The sequence below is a fragment of the Taudactylus pleione genome, unplaced genomic scaffold, assembly GCF_031769625.1.
Source record: "Taudactylus pleione unplaced genomic scaffold, aTauple2 ptg000116l, whole genome shotgun sequence".
NCBI classification, from domain to species: domain Eukaryota; kingdom Metazoa; phylum Chordata; class Amphibia; order Anura; family Myobatrachidae; genus Taudactylus; species Taudactylus pleione.
Genome location: NW_028284518.1, coordinates 2,670,373 through 2,695,537, shown reverse-complemented (window position 1 = coordinate 2,695,537; position 25,165 = coordinate 2,670,373). Strand labels below are relative to the sequence as shown.

Below are 25,165 nucleotides of genomic sequence, written 5' to 3'. Positions count from 1 at the left end.
TTGCTCTGCGCATGCATCGCAGTGCATCAACTGGCCAGTGTGATGGAGTATGCGTACGCAGGGAGTCCGCAGTCCCAGGGACAAGTGATTGACAGGAAGTGCCGTTTGTGGGTGGAGACAGGGGAGTGGTCGGACAAACGCAGGCATGCCTGTGCATTTGGACGGTGTTTCAGGGGCATGCATAATTAAGCCCTTGTGGCGGAGGATGCAGCCTGAGGTCTAGTTGCACACCGGAAGTCTCGCTGTCTGCAGGAGGGTCAGGTCAACCACTACTGTGCGCATGGGTCCGATGGTTCTCAATGTTACCGATGTTTTCGCTGACTTGCCAGGTATAGAGGATGTAAGTAAAGGGAAGTGGGTGGTATTATGTAATGCTGGGCGTCTGCTTATTATGTTGCGATTGCCGTGCGTATGCATTCATTAGCATATTCTGGCAGTGGCTAGGTACGTGCATCTGCATTCGTCTCATTCCTTGCTAAATCAGGCCCTATGTTCATTATAATGCACAAAAAAGACCATGGCCCTGATTCAGAGCCGGACGCTCTGACCAGAGCGCTCGCTCTGAATCAGGGCCCACCTCCATAATTATGGAGCGTCCTCCTGGACGCTCGTATAGCTGTGGGTCACCACCCACAGCCTATATGAGCGTGCAGGTTGATGGTCGCGATGGTCTTGACCATCGCGACCATCGTAACTGCGAGCCGAAGCCTGCGGTTGAGTTTCTCAACCGCAAGGCCCGGAGTGATTTTGGTCAAGACCATCGCGACCATCGTAACTGCGAGCCGAAGCCTGCGGTTGAGTTTCTCAACCGCAAGGCCCGGAGTGATTTTGGCTCTATCAGAGCCAAAATCACTCCCACTGACATCACTAGTGATGTCAGTGGGGCCGGCTTCTGACGGTAGGTGTTCCCTTGGGAACGCCCCCGTCTGGGAGGCACGCCCCCGGCACGCCCACCAAAGGGGGCGTGCTGTCAATCAACATTGACAGCACGCCCCCTTTGATCAGACACAACGAGCGAAGGAAAGTCCTTCGCTCGTCGCGTCTCGCGCATGCGCACGACGGAGCTCCCTCCGTCGTGCGCATGCGCAGTGCACACCATCGACCCACTTGCGAGAGGACAGCCGCTCGCGAGTGGGTCTGAATCAGGCCCCTTGTTCCTAGTGTTTTATTATATATAGCAACTTTATCCTCTATTATTTTATAATGAATCGTTACTCCAAGCTCATTGGAATTGAATCTATAATGCCAGCCTCACTTTATCTCTTGTCAGGGTCATACAGATGGAACATGTTTGTTTGACAAGCTAGACATTTGCTCTCCAACCAAAGAATATTTGCCTGATTGCTATACATCCTAGTCTATGGCTCTATTGGTAACTCTGTCCACTTCTTTGTTTAACAAGGGCAGAATGGCACAGTCTATGGCAAAGTAAATGGCATGATCGCACCCGTTACCTAAAGTAAACTTATTCCATCTGTATGTGGGTTAATTAGTCTGAATGAGGAAAGTCTGGGTCTAATTATAGTACTGGAACCTGTGCTGACTGCCTAAAAATCCTTACTATGGTCAACTAGTGTAAATGTTTTGATATTTCTAATATTTTACTGATAGGTTAGCATTTGAGGGTATTGGTTAATAGGATCTAAAAAGGACAACAGCTGAAAGTTGTCTCGGATGGTCAAACAGAAACTAAAGTTCAAAAATAGGTCCAGGCTTTTATCTGCTATTACCCAAACTTTTCCTATACAACGTCATACCTGAGTCTTCTTCTGAATCTCTAGAATACTCCAGTTCCAGTCATTTTCAAATAACTTATCTTATTAGTTTTGAGCCTCTTCAGTCAGGCTTTCATTCTCAACACTTTACTGAGACTGCGCTGACCTAGGTGGTCAATGATTTGATTACTGCTAAATCAAAAGACCATTACTCACCTCTAATACCCCTGGATCTCTCTGCTGAATTTGACACTGAGGACCACTCTCTTCTCATACAAACACTACAATCTCTAGATCTTCAGTACACAATCATATACGGGTTATCATCCTACTTATCAAATCGCTCTATCAGTGTCACTTCTCTGGAACCACCTCATCTCTGCTCTCTTTACAAGTTGGAGTACCACAAGGCTCAGATCTAGGTCCTCTGCTCATCTCTACCTATACCACATCTCTTGGAAAACCAATAAGCTCATTTGGATTTCAGGGCCTCATTCAGAGTCGGTCGTTGCGGCCGCATGGTCGTACGCCACCGATGTTCGCTAAACTGCGCATGCGTAAAATTTGCAATGCGCGTGCGCAAACTAGCTATTACGATCAGAAATTGCTCTCTCCTTCAACTTGGCCAGGTCATTAGTTTGAGTGACAGGATGAGGCTTTTGTGGGTGGTAACAGGGGAAGGTGCTTGTGAACGGGGGAGTGGAGATCCGAATGCAGGCGTGCCTGACTATGCAAACGGCGTTTTATGGGAGTGCATAATTAACTAGTAGTGTCATGGCACATGTGACATGGGAGGTTTTTACACTAACTTGATCGTAGTGCTTAAGAGAGGGTATAGTCAACCTTAAGCTCTACGACCAGCTCCGATGGTTCCCGATGATCTCGATTAATCCTTATATGCCCGGAGATGACGTGTAATGCGAACGAGAAGGGGGTGTATTTTTAGTCTTACGGCCGCATCCTCCCCTCGCTCGTCCAGCTAACGATCACATCTTAACGACGCAAATTGAGAGCGCTTCATTTGCATATCCGGCCCCTTTTACCTTACGACCGTGCGGCCGCAATGACCGACTCTGAATGAGGTCCTCAGTATCATCTTTATGCAGATGATACCAAAATGTACTTATCCTCTCCAGATCGCTCGCCATCTGTGTTGGCCTGTGTTACTGACTGTCTTTCTGCCAGTTCATCTTGGATGTCCTCCAGCCAAATCAAACTTAATGGAGCTAAACATTTTCCCACCAGTCAACAGAAGTTTCCTTCCTAATATTTCCTTTGTCTGTAAAAATGAACCCTGCTCCTCATGCTCCCTGCCTAGGTGTCATCATTGACTCGTAACTGTCCATGTGTTTACAAATCCTATTACATACATCTAAGAAATATTTCCAGAATACGCACATATCTTACACAAAACACTGCAAAAACTCTGATTCATGCACTTTTTATCTCCAGCATTGACTATAGCAATAGTCTCCTTACTGGTCTTTCCCTAACCAAACGTTCACCCCTACAATCCATTTTGAATGCAGCTGCAGGACAGATTAGCCTTGCAAAACATTCTGCTGCTACTGCTCCGCTCTGTCCGTCCTTACATTGACTGCTAGTATCTTATTGGATCCAATATAAAATACTTTTGCTAATATACAAGGCCATAAACGACAATACACCAACATACAACTGTTCACTGATCTCAACATGCCTAAGATCTGTGTCTCTCTTCCACACACTTTAACGCTTCCATTTACAGTTACAGGACTATTTTGGGGGATGCACCAACTCTATGGAATGCCCTCCCATTCACAATATGACTTTCTTCTGGCCACAGAACCTTCAAGCATTCCCTAAAAACTCACCTCTTCAGCAAGCTCATCAGACCTAGGGCTCTATTTACTACAATCCGCATTGGTAATGCAGATTGTAGTGTGATATTACCGAGTGAATTTGCATTGCGAATTCAGGCAATATCACAGGGATTTACTACAAATCCCTTGCAGGGACAGAGCTTGCGATAAAGCTCTGTCCCTGCTAATCCCCTTTGGAGCCTTATCACGGTATTTTCGGCAAAAATACCGTGATTAAGTGCCCGCACATGTGCTGACCGGTCGCCGCTGCTACCTCCCCTCCGGTGCTAAGCCCCACCCCCGGCGCTAAGCCACACCCCCACGATCGCAGACCCCCCATTGCAATTATGGGAAATGCGATCTGCTTTACTAAAAGTAAGTGATACTTAGGGGTTGGAGTAGAATTTTACGAATTCTACTCCAATTGCCCTGTAATAACTATAGGTGATACTAAAATAATGTGAAAAGGGTGTGAAAACACCCTTTTTCACATTATTTTAGTAAAAATAATGTTGATAAATAGAGCCCCTACTCACTTAACTTCTATAGACCATTCTACCCAACTAGTTTCTCTTTATACAGTACACACATAACTCTATATATGTTCTCTTTTTTCATTCAAAACCCACTGAGGCAAAACCCACATTGCAGTGTGACTGGATCATGTAGGCCACTAAGAACCTTTGCAATGTATCTGGGGCCATTTTCAATATGTAGCACTTATCCTCATCCCTTATACCTATACTCAGAGCTGTGACTATACATTTTGGTGCCCTGTGCCAGCAAGAGCAATGGCGCCCCCACCCCCCCTGTGTGTATTTTTGTAGACAGGCCCAGCCTGGTGGACTCCTCAAAGGTACATGAGGGGAAGAGCTGCTGCAGCTGGGCATGCCCAGCAGCCCTCCTCTAGCAGCGATTTTTGTTACTGCCTGTTACCCCCACAGTCTCTGCTCCCCACTCCCACTGCCGGCTGTATGAGCTGCAGCCGAATCAGAGCTGAACTGAACGCTCTGATCACGATGGGACATCAAAAGCAGAGGTCTCGTCCGCCCATCCCGATCCTGCCGTTGCCCGCTGTCAAGCTCAGCTGGCCCTAGGCTTGGAATGCATGCACCTTGGCATTCCAAATGCATAGGGCTGGCTCTGACCATCAGACACTTAGGCAGGGATGTAATAAAGGAAAAATGCTATAAAAACCCTGTTTTCTGGGTTTTTACCGCATTTCCATATGTACTAACCCCCGGGCGCCCGATTTTCGATGTGTAGAGTAACACCAGGTTTTTCTGGTGTTACCCTATAGAAGCCTATGGTCTTCTTACTGCATCTCTCCGCTTCGCTGCCACCCTGCACCTCACACTGCCAGCCCCCTCTCACCTCCTCCTGCATGCTCCTCCTGGGTCCACTGCCTCCTTCTCCTCTTCTGCAGGAAGTATGAGGAGCCAGGACTTCCTGCAGAGGGATTATCGCAAGAACTGTCCTTTGCGATACTAATCGCATCTGTTAGTGCATATGCGATTAGCATAGTTGCGGTGACTGGCGGGATGTACACCGCACAGTTAGTACATCCCGCCCTTAATACCATGTTCATCTGCCATTGACCCTACACGTGGGACTTGTCCATCTGGAAGTGAGCTATCCTTTTATTTACAGAAATTAATTATTTATCTACAAACACACTAGTACAAAACCCTCAGTAGCTTAAGGACCAGATGATAAGATATTAATAAGCTATTCATCTCAATTCAAAATTTATTGTCATTGAGCAAGACATAAGCATCTATTGACAATAAAATATAATATGGAAGTTGCCCAAACTTCTAATAAAAACATATAAGCATACATGAAATTAAACCCAAAAGCAGTTTTTGGAATTCAACGACGGTTGTGGGAAAGAAACAATTTCTTAATCTTGTTAAAATATGCCCTCCAGTCCTGGAATTTCTGCTCCATGATATACCCACCAATTCCATTGGGACCCGTTCCAGCAGTGACATATCACTTATCCTTCCTGTGCTCGCCCATTCTTCTGTACACATCCCAATGTCTGTTCCATTTTCCTTGGAAATATGCCCCAAAACCCAAACGTATCAGCTGCACCTGTATAGACCCCGCCCATCATCCATTTGCTGAATCCTATTTAGGATAAGACCATTGATATCAACTGAAATGTCCCCAGTGGCTGTTTTGGGACCACTCCCAGCGCTTATATATATTTTTCACTCTTCAGGCCTTCTCGCCATGAAGTATCTTTCCAGTAATAATTGTGCCTCTCTGTCTGCATATCTGCTAACCCAGGGGCCCATCGATTGTAGTTTCACTGATGTCATGGCCTTTGTCGCCATAGTCCCCTCGTCAGCCCAATCTACTTCACTTGGGAGTGCCCGGCTCTCTGAACCCTGTCCTTCATCGCATTCTACGGGCTGCAGCTGCTAGAGCTCTGTTCTGCTCATCAGGTGCTCCTCCAGGATGGTCCCCACAAAGGGATTCCAAATATTGTGTTATGCCCTTAGTTGGAATGATAGACAAAACCTTAAGCAGCTCTGAATGCCAGTACCCACATTTCCAGGTTAACACCCTTCTTGGTGGCCTGTGACCTCTTTCCTCCTCCATGGCTGGGCCAGCAAATCTGCAATGTCAGGTCTTACCGTCCTAAAATACATGTTCCTGCATCTAAGCCCACCCACTAACAATTCTGGCCAATCCCCATCACCTGGGCTATTTTCATGGAAATATAGGTTCACGAGGTGTGGGTGGAGTTACAGAAAAACAATGATATATACTATATATATATAGTATTTAGCAAATAAAGCACTCAAAAGGGCCTTTAAAATAAAACGTATTTAATGGAAAATACATGTTGGCCCAGGACATTATGTCACAGTTAATGAGAGGTTCAGGTACTGAGTTGCTGCTTGTTTCTGCCAGGAGTGTCAGAACGATTTTATGTTGGGGGGCAACACATTTGGCCATTCACATCAGTCCCTGCCCCAGTAGAGCTTACATCTATATTCCCTACCACATGTACATGCACACTTACACACTAGGATTATTTTTTGTCAGTAGCCAATTAACCTACCTGTATATTTTTGGATTGTGGGAGGAGTACCTGGAGGAAACCCACGCAAGCATGGGGAGAATATACAAACTCCACACAGTTATGGCTATGGTGGGAATCCTAGTGTTCCTGCTAGCTGGTTTTAGCGGTGCGCTGCACCCTGCCCGATTTTAAAAGGGCGAACTGCACCCTGCCCTTTTAGCGGTGCCCTACTAAAACAGCATGCCCTCAGCCTTCCCCACCTGCGGGCCAAGTTGCGATGACTGATCACTGCCAGGTGAATAGACGTCGTGTGCATGCACACAGCATCTATTCACCATGAGGGGAGACCTTGGGGGAAGCCCAGCACTTACAGAGCATGACAATTGGAGGTGTGTCCCCATTCCCGTGCAGAGACTCCGGGCCAGCCCCCCTTGCGTCCTGCCGCTCTGGCAGGCTAGCGGGAACACTAGAATCCAACAGAAAACCTCAGTGCTGTGAGGCAGTAATATTAACCATTACACCATTTGGGCTGAGTTTGTGTGAACCGCCATAAAAGTGATGCTGGTCGGGTCAGCTGAGCGACATTAGATTATAATGGCGTTGCCAACTGAACCTGCAGAGGAATAAAGGGAGAACCCGTCTGCTCAGCAAGGAACTCCGCAAGTGCACTATCCTGAGAGGCACGCACACACTCACGAGATAGTTAGGAGGCTGTATAATACAACTTTAAATTAAAGAGGGCCAATTACAGTAACCACACCCGCTGAATGAAGTTAAGTCCAAAGCCATATTTGAGGAGTACTTCCTAAAGACAGACCCACTGAAAGACCTTGACAGCATCCAAGGGCACCACCACAACCCCCTGCTCAGACACAGAATCCTGTTTTTAAATATTTTTGGAAATGTGGATTATTGGTGAAACAAGGACTACAAAGTGAAATTTCTATAAAAAAAAACCACTCTGTTTGGCCTTTGGGGTTAAAAAATATCCACGTGTTAGAATAAGTAATAAGATTAATGGTACAGATGTGTCCACATACACCTATTCTTCTTCCTCCATGTGGCTTGAGAATCCTGGCGTGATTCCCATGCTGCTTACATTTTCCGCAGTTTTGCTACTTTTTCCTGCTACTTTTCCTCATTCTAGCGACGTAGAGCCTGATTCAAACTTGTAAAGTATTATACAGTAACTGCAACTTTGTATGCAGCAGATGTACAATAATAAGCTAATGCCCACTTTGTGTAAATAGATGTCTCATGCCGGTATCTGTGACCCGCTGCTGCATCAGAGGATTGCGTGAACATCGGCCATCTGGGTAACCCTCAAGTTTTTCAGGATGGCTGTGAAATTCATGCAGCCGGGGCTAGTGAAGCTGCATTTGAAGATGCAGACACTGGCCTCGACATGCCCCTGTTTTCAAAAACAATCCATGTCGTAGCTCCTTCCCCACCCACAAACAACATGCTATGAATTAGGGAGGGAAATGAGACCATCTTCGCAGACCAGGTTTGGCACATTCGCAGTACAGAACCTGTGTATGCGCCGAACTGCAACCATCAGAGTTATACACAAACCAAGGGGTTTGCGCACAACTTTGGATCAGACCCTTGGTTCACAAATAGTGTTCTAGGTTTTTTGTTGCTAAGGAAGTGGTATAAAGTCACAGATTGAGCATAATGTTGTATTGCGAGGGTCACTCATATGGGACCTGCCCTGTGTACTATTTCCTCTACCTTGCTATTTCTCCTTCAGTGTGCGGCTTTTTCCTCAATTTTGTATTTAAGTTTGCAAACAGTGTACTAGGGGCCTGATTCAGAGATGTATGCTAATGCATTCGCAACTGCGATCTCTTACGGATCACAGTTGCTAAATATGCTAACCAAAGCTTAGTCGGGCATAGGGACGCCCACTGCTGCCGACAACATGACAGTGCAACAGCATAAACATCGGTACCATTGACACACATGCACGCCCATGAAATGGCATTTAAACGCTCAGACACACCTGCGTTTTTCTAACCACCCCCCGTTACCACCCCTAAATGCTGACTGCCTATCACTCACTTTGTGAGTGGTTCCGATGTGCGAAAGTAATAGCAATGCAATCACCGCGTATGCATATTTGCAAACATTCGCTCGATCTGCAAAATATCGGCTTTGCGTAACTCTCTGAATCAGGCACTAGGTGTTTAGGATTAGTGTTTTGGCGCGGCTAAGTAGCAAAGTCCGGGGTGTGATAAATCGGGCTTCTTGGTGAGATTTGAGGATAGATGTATGTGGATACATCTGTATTTTCAGAAAATACGTTTTCTAAAGAAAACAAAAAGTATAATTTGTGTTTGTACCACGAAAAATAAAATCGGTGATAGTGATGATGGAATGTGAGGAACGCGAACGTCAGAAAATAGTCCCGGCACAAGGGTGAGAAAACCCTCAGCAGCGAAGGGGTTTAAATATATAGAAATAACATAATCATTTTATTTAGTGAGAAGTCAGAGCAGTAACTTATATTTGGCGTGTTGTTGCAGTATTGTTTTCTCACCTGATGATTTCCTGCTGTATTAAGTACTGCAGGTGTTTGCGTCTGAGTCACATGGCATCACAGCAGCTACCGCTTCATACACTTATTATTAAGAGTATAGGTTCAGTAATGATGCACGTTTTTAACAACTGCTAGACATTGCTGGAATGAGTCATCAAAGTAATGGTTGTCATGACAACAACTTTTTCAAAGGTCAATTCATGATTTAAGATATAATAATGAAATGGTTAGGTTAGACTAATAGAGCAAAACTAGATGAAAATGCAGCTGCCTTTTTACCTTCCATCCTGCCGCCACAAGGTTTTGTTTTTTTTTAGCCAATTATCACCACAACTTTACATCCTCTGTGCTGTCTACCCAGCAGCATTCCATTTATAAGTTGTATCAACAAACCAATAAAGTCCTCCTACTACACAGACTAAGGGGTCTATTTACTAAGCAGTGTTAGGAGACAGAGTGAAAAGTGATAAGGTGCCAGCCAATAGCTCCCAACTGTCATCTCACAGGCTGTGTTTGAAAAATGACAGTTTGGAACTGATTGGCTGGCACCTTATCACTTTCTTATCACTTTTCACTCTGTCTCCTAACACTGCTTAGTAAATAGACCCCTAAGGCTTGGTACACGCAATCATAAAATTCTGCTTTTTAAAAAGTGTTTTTTTAACCCCTTGACTGGTGACACTTATTTTTTATTCTTTTTTAGTAGTTGTTTGTCAACATCATGCAGTTTAGGCCAAACCTTATAGTAAAAGCGGAAGTAAATATATGGTTTTGCTCAAACTTGTCTACTCTCCCAGCATGGCCAGGATGCTCGTGATTATCAAGTCTCCTGCACCCCCATGCACTCCGGGAGATCCCGGAGGAGAAGCTCAGGGCCGGATTAACAATGGGGCGGATGGAGCTACAGCTCCAGGCCTCCCATTGAAAATAGGCCCACAGGATACAAGGACTGCAGTGCAGACAGGAAAAAAAAAAGATTTTTTTTTCCTGTCACCACCGACAGCCCAGCTGACTCACTCACCTCCCAGCTCACTCACTTACTGGCCGCCCGAAGCTGAGCCCATTGTCACCCCCAACCCCTCCTCTCGGCTGCTCGACCTAAGCCCCGCCCACTTCTGGCCGCCGAAGCCCCGCCCCTATGTGCCTTAAGCTCCGCCTCCTGTACGTCCTACTGCAGAGCTGTGTCCTGTGACTGTGCACCAGACCAATCGCCTAGTTCAGGAGGGAAGGCACTTCAGCCCAGCATGTCACATTCCACAGGTCAGTGTAATGTTTGGCCCCTGTGTACAATTTATGTATGTTTTGTATATATATTTATTTACATGGCTATATATATGTGTGTGTTAAATTAGGTGGGTACAGGAGCATATAATGTATAAATATGTATATTGGCCCATTAACATGCTCCTGATGGCTGTAGCAGCTCCAGCGCGGCTTTCGGGTCCCAGCAGTCATGACCTCTGCTGCTCCTGCCTTCCGATGAGTATTACCCCCATCCCTAAACCTAATCCCTACCCCTCCCTGTAGTGCGTAACCCACTCCTCCCCCTGCAGCCTAACCCTAACCTTCCCCTAGTGCCTAATGCCCCGGCACAGCCTAACCCTAATCCCTACCTCTAACCCCCCCTATAGGGCCTAACCTTAGCCACGCCCCCCCAATCTAACTGTAACCTCCCCTAATGCCTAACCCTCCGTGCAGTGTCTAAACCTATCCTCCTCCCCCGCAGCCTAGCCTTATCCTTCCCCTAGGTCAGGGATGGGGAACCTCAGGTCTGGGTTCCGTATAAGGCCCGCGGAGTCATTTGGTCTGGCCCTCTGAACTTTTCTCTGCTAGTCTCATCTGGTTACCAGGGTGCCTAGAATAGGACCCTGCAGCCAGAATCGATGCACCAGTGCCGCCAGGAGCCCTTACAGCTCCCTGGAAAATCCTTAGGATGCCCCGGGCATAGCTGTAATCGCCAGGGATTGTGGCCCCGCCTTATGTAATGTCACATGGAGGGAGCGTGGCCTGCACCTGGGCCGCGAATAATGTTATAAAATGGCCCTTGGCATAGAAAAGGTTCCCTTGCCCTAGGGCCTAACCGGAATCGGTATGAAATACCGCCGGCCGCATGGACGGCGGTTCGATTCCCGGCAGCGCTTGGCCTACAAAAGCAGAGTTCCCGGCAGCAGAAGCCCGTCAGCGCTGGAAATCCCGATCGTCGCTAAGGTAAGTATAAACTAACCTAACCCTCCTTAGGCGTGCCTAACCCTAACCTCCCCCCCAAAGTGCCTAACCTTAATCCCCCCTTTAAGTGCCTAACCCTAACCCCCCCTTCCTCACTGCCTAAACCTAAGTCCCCCCGGGGGGTGCCTAACCTTAAGTCCCCCCCGGGGGAGCCTAACCCTCCCTCTCCCTAGCCTAAGCCTAACCCTAACCCCCCCCCCCCCCCCTTCGTGGCTGTCCGCTCGCGGTGCCCGGCATCCCTTCGATCGGGATGCCAGGCGCCTGTCTCCCGGCGTCGGGGAAATGACAGGCGTCTAGATATAGACGCCCGGCATTTCACCCTCGCCGGGATATGACAGTCGGGAAGCCGGCTGTCGGTATTAAGGCAGAAGGTTTCCCGATTGTATACCGGCCTAGCCCCCCCCCCCCCCCACACACACACACACACAGTCATTTTTAAATTAACTTTAATATCAACAAAATGAATATTGACATTATGACTGTCGGCTTGTATAAAACACACTAGAATACATTTAAGTAATCAACGTCTCAGAAATTGTATTCATTATTTCGTCAGGATTAGCAAAATGACAAATACAAGTTCTGAAACATTGCTTACATAAACGGGTCAGTGTGTTTTATACAAGCCGTCCAGAGTGTCACACACACAATCAGCTGGCTCCAGAGTGTCTCACACAAACACACACACACAAACAGCTGGCTCCAGAGCGCCCTGTGCCGGCACTGCCCCTTAACCACATGACGTCATGCTGTCGTGTAGAGGGGCCTGGGCCACCGGCACCTGGAAGTGCAACACTGCCCAGAGCATCCGGAGGAGGCTGCAAAGACTGCAGGGTGTCTGTCTGGGCAGTACTGCAGCAGTGATACTGGCTGCAGGGTGCAAGCACCCTGCTAGCCAGTAACAAAGGCCATGGGGTAGCGATGGTGCTGCAAACAGAGCCCTGCGCTCTGTGCAGCATCACCGGTCGCATACCTGCAGTTATGGCACTGTATGCAGTCAAAACACACCCACAGCACAGGCCACACCCCTATGTAAATCACAGCTACACCACACTAGTCACAACCCCACATCACCAGTCACACTGCTGCAGCGCTGGTCACACCCCCTGCAGCGGCACACAATAGGCCCTTCATAAATTTCAGCTCCAGGCCCATGTGGACATTAATCTGGCACTGGAGAAGCTCTAGATGGGAGGTGCGGGGAGAGTGGTGCCACATGTTGCGTCATTACGGCCTAGCCCCCCACTGCTCAGTGCTGCAATTGTGCCACTGAGCCTGATTCAATGACAGACGCAATGCCAATATTTTCACAGAACGAGAGATTGTTTGCTACTCTGCAGCAGCGGCACGCAGCGATTGCATTGCTATTACTCTTGTACATAGGAATCACTCAAAGTGAGAGACAGGTAGTCAGTATTTGGGAGTGGTAACGGGGGGGGCTGGTTAGAAAAATGCAGGGGTGTCTGACCGTTTAAACGCCGTTTCATTAACGTGCATAAATTAGCCATTACAATCGCCTTCGTAGTATGAAAGCTCTCTGCGTGTCAGGAGAGTCGCAGTATTTGCAGCTGGTCAGACTTGACTTACATGCTGCGTGACTGCCCGATGTGCGTTGCTAGTACCAATGTTCACGCTGTTGTATGTTGTCAGATGGATACGAGGCGGCAGCAGTGGGCGTCCCTATGCTCAGATAAGCTTTGGAAAGCATTAGCATATTTTAGCAACTGCGATCCATGAGAGTATGCAGGTGTGATTGCATCATCAGCATACATCTCAGAATCAGGCCCTGTGGCAGCAACAAAGCAATTTGAAGGCAGCAATGAAGCGGGATGGATCCAGGTCTACTCTACCAATAGTCCAGAAGAGCTACTGTATATGATATTTTGGAGTCTCCCCAGATATTCAGGGAGAGTAGGCAAGTTTGATTTTATGTACTGTTGTGTAGCCTGTGACTACAAGTGATATTATATCATTACTGATATAAATTGAATGAAAAAAGGGATATATAATTAGAATAAAGCTAAGGATCACCAGTCTGATAGATTCAAACAGTATGTATTAAATAGTTCCAAATGTTAAAATTAAAATTCATATACTGGACCATATACTGGACCATATCTTATTGTAAAATAATTAAAGATCAAATAAAATCCACTATTATAATCCCATAATCAAGTATATTAAGATTGGCACTCCTACCACTCCCATTGCTGGATATTTCCACAGATACAACAGGCAGTGGTGTCACAAGGGGGGTGCGGGCCGCACCCGGGTGTCACCCACCGAGGGGTGACACCAAAGTGCCGACTCCTCAGTGACAGGAGCCGGGTGCTGCACTGTAGTATTACGTATTCGGGCCACAAGGTCACGCCCCCTGCCCGCGAGGACACACCCATTATACTCTCCAGACTCATGGCTCGATTCAGATCTGCTCGCTAGATGCGATCACACGCAGCGAAAGTATGCAAATCCGCGATCACAAGGCAAAGCATTAGCACGTCCACTATGTCTTCGCTTGTGATCGCGGTGTGTATGCAGACGACCAACAGTCTGTCTTATGCACATCATCTCCAGGATGTGTATGCAACCATCGGTAACATCGAGTACCATCAGAAGCAAACGCAGCACTTGTGGTTGACTATACCCTACCGCAAGCACTGCGAGTGCTTCAGTGTGTAAAACAACCATGTGACGTGTACTATGACGCTGCATCTTAATTATGCATGCCTCTGAAACAGCATTAAGATGCTCAGGCACGCCTGCGTTCGCACCTCCACTCACCCATTTATAATGTCTAGCCCCTGTCAACAGAGCCGGCCCTAGGCATAGACAAACTAAGCAAATGCCTAGGGCACCCAAGCCCGTCTAGGGCTGGCAGCGCTTTGGGGCATGAACAGCTGGGGCAACAGTTGTTGGCTGGGCAGAGACTTTGGCAGCTGCTACTGTCACTGTGCAGCGTCCATGATCAGAGCTCAGCTGACAGCTACGATCTGGCCAGGCAGCAGCAAACAGTAAGCGGGCAGCTGCGGTTTGCGGGGATGAGGCACCTGGATGATGGATAGTGGTTAGCATGGGTGCTATGCTGGGAGAGGGGTGATGGGTGCTGTGCTGGGAGAGGGATGCTTTGCTGGGTGAGGGGTGCTGTGCTGGGACAGGTGATGGGTGCTGTAATCTGTGCTGTCCTGTGATCTGTGCTGGGTGTGGGGTGTCAGGATTGCAGCACAATGGGGAAGGGGCCACAGCACAGTGAGACCATCCACTTTTTCAGGATCCTATGGGATGCACCACCCAAAATCTTGCCTAATTTGGCTAGGGCCGGCTCATCCTGTCACCATCCACAAACGGCTTCTCCTGTCACTCTAGCTAGCGAGCTGTCTATGCACAGCAACCGAACGCTTCCAGATCACATGGATAGGTTTACGCACACGTGTAAGGTAGTCATTCAAACCCAGGGATCAAATACAGGTAAACAATCAGCGAATGAAAATATTTAGGTATGCTGGTCTAGACGGTATGTAATCAGGAAGCCGGCGGTTGAAATGCCGACAAACGGCTTCCCGACTATGAAATCTTGGCATGGGACTAATGATAGGTGTCTAAATACCGACGCCTATCATCAGCCCCACGCAGAAATCCTGACGTCCAGCATACTACCGAACGTAGGTAAGCCGAGCGTCGGGACCTGTTAGCCGTGGGGGGTGGGGGGGGGTTCGGGACTTTAGGGTTAGGCACGACCCCAGAAGGGTTAGGATTAGGCTGGGGGAAGGGGGGGTTAGGATCAGGCACACACCCCCAGGGAGGGTTAGGTTTTTGGTGCGGGGAGGGGGGGTTAGGTTTAGGCACCCCTGGGGGAGGTTAGGGTTAGGCCAGGGCCGCAACTAGGGGGGGGGGCTGGAGGTGCACGTGCACCGGGTGAGCCGCTGTACCTGGTGCCAGTGACCTCCAGCCCGGCGCTGCAGAGAGGCTCCAAGCCGGACGTCAGCTGGTAATATTTATTACCAGCGGGCGCCCGGCTCCTTCTCTGCAGCGACGCGGTGTAGCCGGAGCCGGAGGCTGGAGTTCTCTCCCGAACTCCAGCTTCCGGCTCTCCCCACGGGCACTATGGGGGAGACGTCATGACATCTCCCCCATAGTTCCAAGGAGCAGCCGGCGGACCGGACGCAGGAGCGGGGTTCAAGGTAAGTATTTTTTTTTTTAATAAGCTGCACTACAGGGGCATTATTATGGGGGCAGGGGCATTACCACAGGGGCATTACTATGGGAGCATAGGCAATAAGGGGCATTACTAATGGGGCATGAGCACTACAGGGGCATTACTATTGGGGCATGGGCACTACAGGGGCATTACCACAGGGGCATTACTGTGGGGGCATGAGCACTACAGGGGCATTACTGTAAGGGCACTACAGGGATATTACTATGGGGGCATGGGCAATACAGGGGCATTACTATGAGAGCATGGGCACTACAGGGGCATTACTATGAAAGCATGGGCACTACAGGGGCATTAATATGGGCGCATGGGCACTACAGGGGCATTACTGTATGGTGGGCACTACAGGGGCATTACTATGGGGGTATTAACATATGGGCATTACTATGGGGGCATTACAATATGGGCACTACTGCAGGGGGAATTACATGGGGGGCGCCAAATTACTGTCTTGCCCCTGGTGACAAAAATCCTAGTTTCGGCCCTGGTTAGGCACCCCTAAAGGAGTGTTAGGGGGGGAGGGGAGGGTTAGGATACTTACCCGGCGCCGTCGGGATCTTCATCTGCCGGACTTCCGGCGTTGGTATTTCATCTGCCGGGCTTAGGTCCAGCGGTATGTCATACCGATTCCGTCTATAGAATAGACAGTTACTTGGCTAGTGATCACTTTGCTTGTATAGGTGATGCTGGTCATCAGTCTATGATGTGTGAGAACAGTAAAAACATGCTTATTCGATGAAGAAATGCAGACATTTTGCATTTACAGCCTTCACACAAATTCAAAATGTACTGCATAAGTGGACAACCTCACTGCGGTAGCAAAATGACTGCGTCATTTTGGAAAATTGTGATTTCAAGGGGAGGCCGCTGCATGCAGACATACAGACAGTGAGGACTTCAGAACATAGGGCCTGATTCAGACCCACTCGCGAGCGGCTGTCCGCTCGCAAGTGGGTCGATGGTGTGCACATGCGCGAGATGCGACGAGCGAAGGACTTTCCTTCGCTCGTTGTGTCTGATCAAAGGGGACGTGCTGTCGATGTTGATTGACAGCACGCCCCCTTTGGTGGGCGTGCCGGGGGCGTGCCTCCCAAACGGGGGCGTTCCAAAGGGAACACCTACCGTCAGAAGCCGGCCCCACTGACATCACTAGTGATGTCAGTGGGAGTGATTTTGGCTCTGATAGAGCCAAAATCACTCCGGGCCTTGCGGTTGAGAAACTCAACCGCAGGCTTCGGCTCGCAGTGGTGATGGTCGCGATGGTCAAGACCATCGCGACCATCATCCTGCACGCTCATATAGGCTGTGGGTGGTGACCCACAGCTATACGAGCGTCCAGGAGGACGCTCCATAATTATGGAGGTGGGCCCTGATTCTGGTCAGAGCGTCTGGCTCTGAATCAGGGCCATAGTGAGGACTTCAGAACATAGGAAGCTTCTGGATAAAAATTGATAGCAGTATAAACTTTAAATTGTTTAGCTGGGTACACATTGAGGTGAACCTTGTGGTTATATCACTGGATACAATGTATCGGTTCCCACCATAGACTTCAATGGAGATTTCACACCATTGAAGTCCATGGAGGAGACAATCTGACCGCACACAGCCAATCAGCGAGCTGCTCTGACGGAGACGCCAGCTGATTGGCTGGCGTACTCTACAATGACTGGGCACACGTGCTTTCCACATGCCTTTCAGATTTTCACACATACCCCCACATGCTACAGACTTCTGCACTTGTCCCACACATGCCACTCATACCACCACACATGCCATCCAGATCTACCCACATGCCACTGAAACTTTCCAACACATTACCACTTACTAGCTAATCTAATAACTTTAAATCTGTCTCTCTGCTCAATTGCATTACTAACCTTAATGGTTCTATTCTTACCTCTACTCCCGCAGTCACTGTGCAGCATTGTGACTTCATTCCTAAATGTCCTTTAAGGTGCAGTGAGCCGAGCATCACCAGAGTGATCTGGTGACAGGTTTGTTGGAGTCATGCCCCCCCTCTTTCCCATGGTAGGGGCCGTGGTACTGCTGTAACGTGTTGAAGGCAAACAATTCTGCCAATTGTCAGCGACGAGTGGCATGCACAGGGGTGCTGTTAGAGAGGGGGCACATGACCCTTGTGCCCCCCCTTAATCCAGCTCTGTCTGACCAACTGAATTATATGACTAGTTCCACACTGTTTAACCTCTATAAAATGTATAAGAATGTGTAGAATATGTAGAAAGAGAAAAAATATATTAAAGTATACTATAATAACAGGTTACATTTTGTTTTTGCATATAAGGGTCATTTGGAAGAATCTTGAATAATGAGTTGTCTATACTTAAACGTGCAAACCTATTGAAAAAAAAGATGTATCTTTAATATAAATCATTTTGGTTTACTGTAAAAGATACATCATACTGTAGTAATTATATTTCCATATTTTTGAAGCTGCTAACAATTTACAAATTGCTAAGTGACAAGGGATAGTTGCTAAGGGATCCACCTTGGCAACTACAGTTAAATGACATATGTTGAAAAGAGCAGGGAGACTTTGGGTTCCGCTCTTTCTCTGCATATCCCCTCCCCCACTCCACTTCCCCTGCTATCATGTACATGGATCAGATGAGTTCGCATCTTGAACAAGCTTAAATGCAATGGGAAAAATGAGTTAGAGATGAATACTCTACAAAATGTGCATTACAGCATGTTAAACATGAGAAAATCATTAAAATATGACAATTCCTGAGATGCATCTCTGCTGTCCTACTTTGCCAACCACTCTGCTCCTACCTACTGACACACCTAAGGAATAATTTTAGCTAATTAGGGATTAACTATACAATACACTGGCAGTGTCAAGGTGCAGAATCTAATGGTTCCCATGATTTTTCACCATGGTCCATGGTTGACGGTGCTGTCAGGATCCTAGCTGGGACTAGTGGAAGAAACTGAGAGACTCAGTACAAAATCAGTATCCAAGAGGCAGGCAAGCCAATGGTTGACTTCGCTAGCAATGGTTTATAAATAGAGAGTTAGGAGTGTAAAGAGTTAGGCTAACAGGTCAGGGTAACAGGCAGAGGTGTAGTAGTCATGAACAAGCAGGATCTGGGACATAGGAGATAAACACATGAACACTGGAGCAAGGCAAAATGATGTAATACTCGGGAAGCATCTTGTAGCTAGATAGTGGCTTCAATAGACAGCTCCCATTTAAATGTTGTGGACACATGACATATGTGGTCAACTGATGGATCCTTTAAGTGTTGAGTGCCCGCCCTTAGAGGATACTGAGGAGGACGCCAGAGAGGGATCCACTTGGCAGGCTGAAGCAGGAAAATTAAGAGGGGATACCAGGGTAGAGTAACCCTTAAATTAATTGTGATAATTAGTGAACTCGAGAAAGTGCTGAGTTGCTTTTATACCAGTGGTCTTTGGCCAATTCCCAATGGCTTTCAGTTTCTCAGTATCCAACTGGAGTCCGGTACTGGAGAGGATATATGTACCCCAGGTACAGAGGTTTGTTCAAACAGGAATTTCTGTATTTTACGCTACAACTGTTACTCCCAGAGATGAGTGACAACTTGTTTCTGTGGTCAGACGGACTAAGAGAAAATCTGAGACTCATCTAAGTAGATGACTATGAAATTGTATAGAAGATCTCGGGAAAATCTAATTAAAACTCTTGCATACAGCTGGTGCATCACTTAACCCAAAGTGGATCACAAGGTACTTATAATATAGAGTGGACTATCCCATTTATTATCATCTTCCACTGATCACCTGTTTTAATACAGATGAAGATATACGCTCCACAATTTATCCAGGTTAGCGAAGATAGTGGCTCACTTAATCCAGTTGAAGAGATCTGAAATCAACAGAAGAGGGTATTTGTTTGTATGATAATGCTGATCAGCCAATGGTTTTCAAAACATGGACTTAAACTCTCATCTTTTTTCTCTATGAACTAGAACCCAGCACCTGCTGGAGAGAAGTAAGGAAAAAAGTAATCCTCATTCAAGGTTCCCTTGGATATATTCACATATGGCATTGGTCTCTGGTAAGGATAATGGGTATACCTGACCATGGGGATGTGATTTGCCTGCCATTGTCTGTTTGCAGTGCAGTCTTCTCTATAGGATAGATACCTGGGTCTCTCTGATTCATCCTTATACCTGCAATCATGTGTTATCACTGGAGGTGGGCTATTCTGATCAGGCTGCCTATATAAAACTCACTCTGGCCACAGGAAGTGGCCAGAGCATTAGGATTTACTCTACTCTACTTTACTCTACTAGACTGCTCTCACTTACCAGGTCTGGCTGCGCTGGGCTCTGGGTCAGTGTAAGGCAGCGAGCGGGAAGTTTCCGGCCCCCGCTGCTAGTGTCCTGGCTTCTCCTTTCCTCAAGAGCTGTAGTGCAGGTGGCCATGGCTCCCCCTAGGGATGCACGTGCTGACCTAAAAGGAAAATTAAAGTGAAAGATGCACCAAATGTGATATCACGTTTGGTGCAAGAATCAAACTCCTCCCTATATAAGGGAGTCCCTGGGCACTAGACTGGTGCCAGAGTATAGGCTCCCAAACCTTACTCCAGCGTTCAAGTGATTACATTTGCTTGTTGCTGACCTTGGCTTCATTTGTGACCTGACTGTCTCCATCCTGGTCCTGCGCTTGGTATTCCGGTTTCGACCTTGGCTTTCTTCTGTGACCGGTTTACATCTGCTCCCTGGTACTGTCTTGTCAGTTTGGTTCTGACTCGGCTTGTCAACTATGTGGTATGCTTGTATTCCACTCTATCCAGAAGAACACCAGCACCTGTACAAGGGAACCAAGACTGAGGGCCGCAACCTGATTGTCGGACGCAGCTAAGTCCAAACCTACTTGTGGGAATCCCTGGTGAATACTGCCGGCACATTATAGACTCGGCACCACAGTACTGGGTGGGTCTTGCCAATCCCAAAGTATGGGCTAGCATCCATGACAGAATGCTCTGGCCAAACATGGATACCGCTGTATCCTTTCACCTTGAGATCTGATGAAGTATGATGGGGATCCCAAAGGCTGCCGAGAATTTCTGAATCAGTGCTTGAATTTTCCTTCTGAAAGAACAAAGGTGGTTCATGTTATTTCGCTGTTGTCCGGAGAGACATTGGCACAGGCTTCTCAGTTATGGAAAATTTTGACCTACTGGTCAATAACAGCGCTAATATTCTAGCAGGAAGGTCTTCAATGAGCCAGGGTGAGTATCTTCTGCAGTCGAAGCAAGGCAACCAATCTGCTTGACAATATGCAATTCCTGGGGTACATCATTTCAAATGGACACTGAGAAGCTTTCCACCATTGACAACTGTCCCTGTCCGGTGGGGTTAAAGGTGATACGTTTCCTGGGCTTCTGTAACTTTTACCGGCAGTTCATCAGGAATTATTCTTTTGTTGCAGTTCCCATCACTGCTCTCACCAAAAAGGGTCAAGACACCCGGGTGTGGCCTCCCGAGGAAGAGGAGGCATTTGACTGCTTGAAGCGGTGTTTCACCTCAGCCCCCATCCTGAGGCAAACTGATTGTGACCAACCTTTCTTTCCAGGAGGTGGATGCGTCTACGGTCGTGGTTGGGGCAGTGCTCTCGCAGACGGACAAGGAGGGAAAGTGGTACTTTTGTGGTATCTTTTCCCGCAAGTTTTCAGCTCCAGAGAGAAAAACTATGCTGTCTGGAATACAGCATTGTTATCCATTAAGCTGGCCCATTAGGAATGGCAACATCTGTTGGAGGGGGCAAAATTCCCTGACTGTTTACACAGGTTTACACAGACCACAAGAACTTTACCTCAAGACCGCTGACTATCTAAACTATCGTCAATCCAGATGGTCACTTACCGGCCAGGCAGCAAAAACATTAAAGCGGACGCATTATCCCAGGCATTCAGTTCCACAATGGAGGACAAAGTTCTAGAGGATAAACTCATTCTAAACCCAGCTTTCTTTGCAGCAGTACCTACCAAGGTCAAAATTCCTCCAGAGAAGACATTCGTAGCTTCATTGGTCATGGGGGTGTAAAAAGAACCCTGGAACTTCTTCCTATTAAAAGGTCTACCTTCAGCTCCAAAGTTAGCAGAGGCTTTCATAAGGGAGAACTTCAGGTTGCACAGGTTCCCTAAGGACATATGCCCTGATTCAGAGCCGGACACTCTGACAGAGCGCTCGCTCTGAATCAGGGCCGTCCCTCTGAATTTTAGAGCGGCCTCTTGGCCACTCGCATAGCTGTGGGTGACCACCCACAGCTATAGCGGGCGGCCAAAAAGATGGTACGAGACCTCTGTGGTAGGGTCTCATTGCCGCAAGCCCTGGAGTGCTTTTGGCTCTATCAGAGCCGAGAGCACTCCCACTGACATCACTTGTGATGTCAGTGGGGCCGGCCCCAGATGGTAGGCATTCCCATGGGCAAGCTGTGATGCGGCCTTGCGGGCCGAGTTGTGGCTATGACAGCTGGGATGCGGCCTTAGCGCCAAGATAGATACAGACTGTGATGCGACTTTGCGGGCTGAGATGCGGCTGTGACAGCTGGGATGCGGCTTGAGAGCCAGGATGGTACCTGATGGCTACAGGAGCAGTAGGTCGCAGGCACAGCACAGCACGACCCAGAGCACTCCGTAAATTGCAGATCCAAACTCTAGATGGAGGAATGAGAGTTAGAACTGAGATTCCATGAGGTAGTGGCAGAACAGGCACAGATGAGCAGGAACCGGAAGGACATGTACAGATACGTTAAAGCTGGCAAGCCAGCAATGAACCAGCAGGCTTAAAAAAGGAAATTAACCAATGGAGTAACAAGGCAGGTGATTAATGGTAATCCACAGGTGAGAAGGACACATCATCCAGCATCACGTGCAGTAATTCGGCGTCCCAGTCTCATAGCAACAGAAGTTGTCGTCCCAGTACGGCATGTTCGTTGCACAAGAGCAGAAGTCCGGGAGGAGGAGAGACAACCGGAGCACGGATATGTAACAGTGCTGGCAATTTGTGACATGTGCTTCCTCAATATCTTGAAAGAGGTAAAAAAGTATTTGTGCAGAACCTCTTCGTGGTATAAGATTTTTGTGGACAGGAGGATGAAGAGGGTTCTTTTACTGAGTGCTGGTGACAGAGATTGGTTGTCAAGGAAACATCTGCGATTGAAGGTACCGACGATGAAATTTGCTCCCAGTATCTTTGGGCCATTTAAGATCCTCCAATTGGTCAACCCGGTGGCATCCACCTGGAGCTTCCTGGCACGCTTCAGAAACCAAATGTCTTTCGCATCTTGCTCTTGAAGCCGTTGGTTCTGAGTAGGATTTCAACATCCTGTGAACCCCATTCAGCTATTCCAGTGGATCATCAGGAGGAGTATGAGGTGAAACAGATTTTGGACTCCAGAGTTTCTCTGGAAAGGTTATGGTCCTGAAGAACGCTGTTGGGTCAAGGCATCAGATATTCATGCACCTTAACTTCTCCGGAGATTTCATCAGAGATTTCCTGGCAAGCCATTTGTGGGGTGTTTGGTGCCCACCCCAAGAAGGGGAGTAATGTCACAGCACTGCCATACCCGGCTCTCACTTACTGACCCGGCAGTGCTGTTGTCGGGGTGGGCATAAGGCAGTGAGTGGGGAGTCCCCGGCGCCTGCTGCTAGTGTCCCGGCTTCTGGCATCTCATGTCCTCCCTCCTTGGTAGCTGTAGTGCAGGCAGCCGTGGCTCCTATTAGGGCCATGACCTGCGTGTTGCATGCAGCTAAGGCTAAACCTGCTTGCGGGTGTCCCTGGTGAATACCGCTGACACGTTAGACTCTGCGCCTCAATACTGGGTCTCGCCAATCCCAAAGTATGTGCTAACATCCATTATACATCCGTAAATTGTGACAGACTCTAGTGTTCCTGCATGTTATATTGGTTGTTTCCATGTATGACCTTGGTTTGTTCCTGATCTGTTATCCTTGGCGGTGATCTGTTCATCTGCTTATTATTAACCTTGTCTTGTGACCTGATCATCTAACTCATGGGGCCACGGCCTGCATGTTGGGTCCCTAGTGAAACACCAGACTCCATGCCCCTATTATTAGTTTTGCCAATCCTAGCAGATATTTAGAATACACATCTCAATCCAGAATGACCGTGACAGTATAATTTTGGCCATGGATTCAGTTGGTGAGCTGTTTTCCAAAGACCTGTTACAACACTTGATCATGTGTTTGAATAAATATTTGAACACACAGAAACAAGTTATATCAGTCTGTTGTCCAGTGCATGGATGCTATGCAACTGTTCCTCTCTCAGGTGAATCCACCTCCAATGGCTGCCACGACACTTGCTGCTACAAGCTCACGTTCTTAATTGAGAATTCCTAAATAAAACAGTTATCCTAAGAATTGTAAGAATTGTAGAGGATTCCTGAACCATTGTTCAATTCAGTTTGAACTGCAGCCATTCCATTTTTCCTCCGATAGTCTAGGTGGCTGATATTATTTTGTTACTAACCAGTCAAACTGTGGCATTGGCTTCTCCCCTCCAGGAAAGGAATGACCCCTGCTACACAATTGTAGTGCCTTCATAGGAAACTTTAGGAAAGTGTTCGCTGAACCAGGACAAGTTGCCTCTGCCACTCCCACCTTAGGTAGAGTAACCTGACAGTGGGGCAATATGCCATCAAGGTCAGTACCCTATTATTGGAACAGTGAATAATTAATCTGTTTGGCAAGGGTTGTCTTACTGTATTAGGACAAATTGCCTTTATTGGTTCCCCAATGCCTTTATACAGAACTTCATGGAAACATATGAGTTCAAATTGGAGCCCGACATAAGGAACATATAACGCTCCTGGTGATCCCAATTTCAACCCATCTCATTATCCTCCGGTTACCTGGGCTACAAACAGTTGACAACGATAACATTATTGTTGTTTGATCTCCCGGATGTGCTGGATGATCGATATCGATCATCCAGCACACCACCAATACACAGACTATAATGACCCGCGATCAACGCCAACCTATAGTAACCTTGTCGATATCAACCAGGTTGGTCCGCTTGCACGGGCGATGGTCGATATCGATATTGCCCATACGTGTCTGCGCATCGCAGGTCCTTGGTGGCCGAAAAATGATAACCATATGATCGATATCGTTCATATCGTCCATTTTAATAGTACCGTGTGTACGCACCTTTCTACTGCAAACTCAAGAAAGGAACCCTGGATATCTGCTATTCGCCAATTACAGTACTATAGGCAATTCATCAAAACCTATTCCATTGTTGTAGCTACTATTACTGCTTAATTGCTAAGTAGTCGCAAACACATAAGGAATGGACTTCAGAAGTTAAACAAGCATTTCATCAACTGAAGTCTGCCTTTATTACTGCTCCAATCCTATAACAACCTGATTTTAACGCCCCATTCTACCTAGAATAGATGCCTCTATGGTTGTAGTGGGGGAAGTTCTCTCTCACAAAAGTCTTCCACAGGCAAGTCCCATCCACGTCAGCACTACTTGCGGAAATTTTAGGCTGCTGAGAAGAATTATGCCATAGGTGACAAGGAGCTACAGTACTAGCAATCTCACTCATT

At 47.5% G+C, this 25,165-nt stretch overlaps 1 protein-coding gene across 2 annotated transcripts in view; it reads left to right on the top strand.

Annotated features, from left to right (window-relative positions):
• PHACTR1 (phosphatase and actin regulator 1) overlaps window positions 1–25,165 on the top strand; it is a 378,024-nt gene that overhangs the window by 4,549 nt on the left and 348,310 nt on the right. The gene's annotated exons all lie outside the window — the stretch shown is intronic.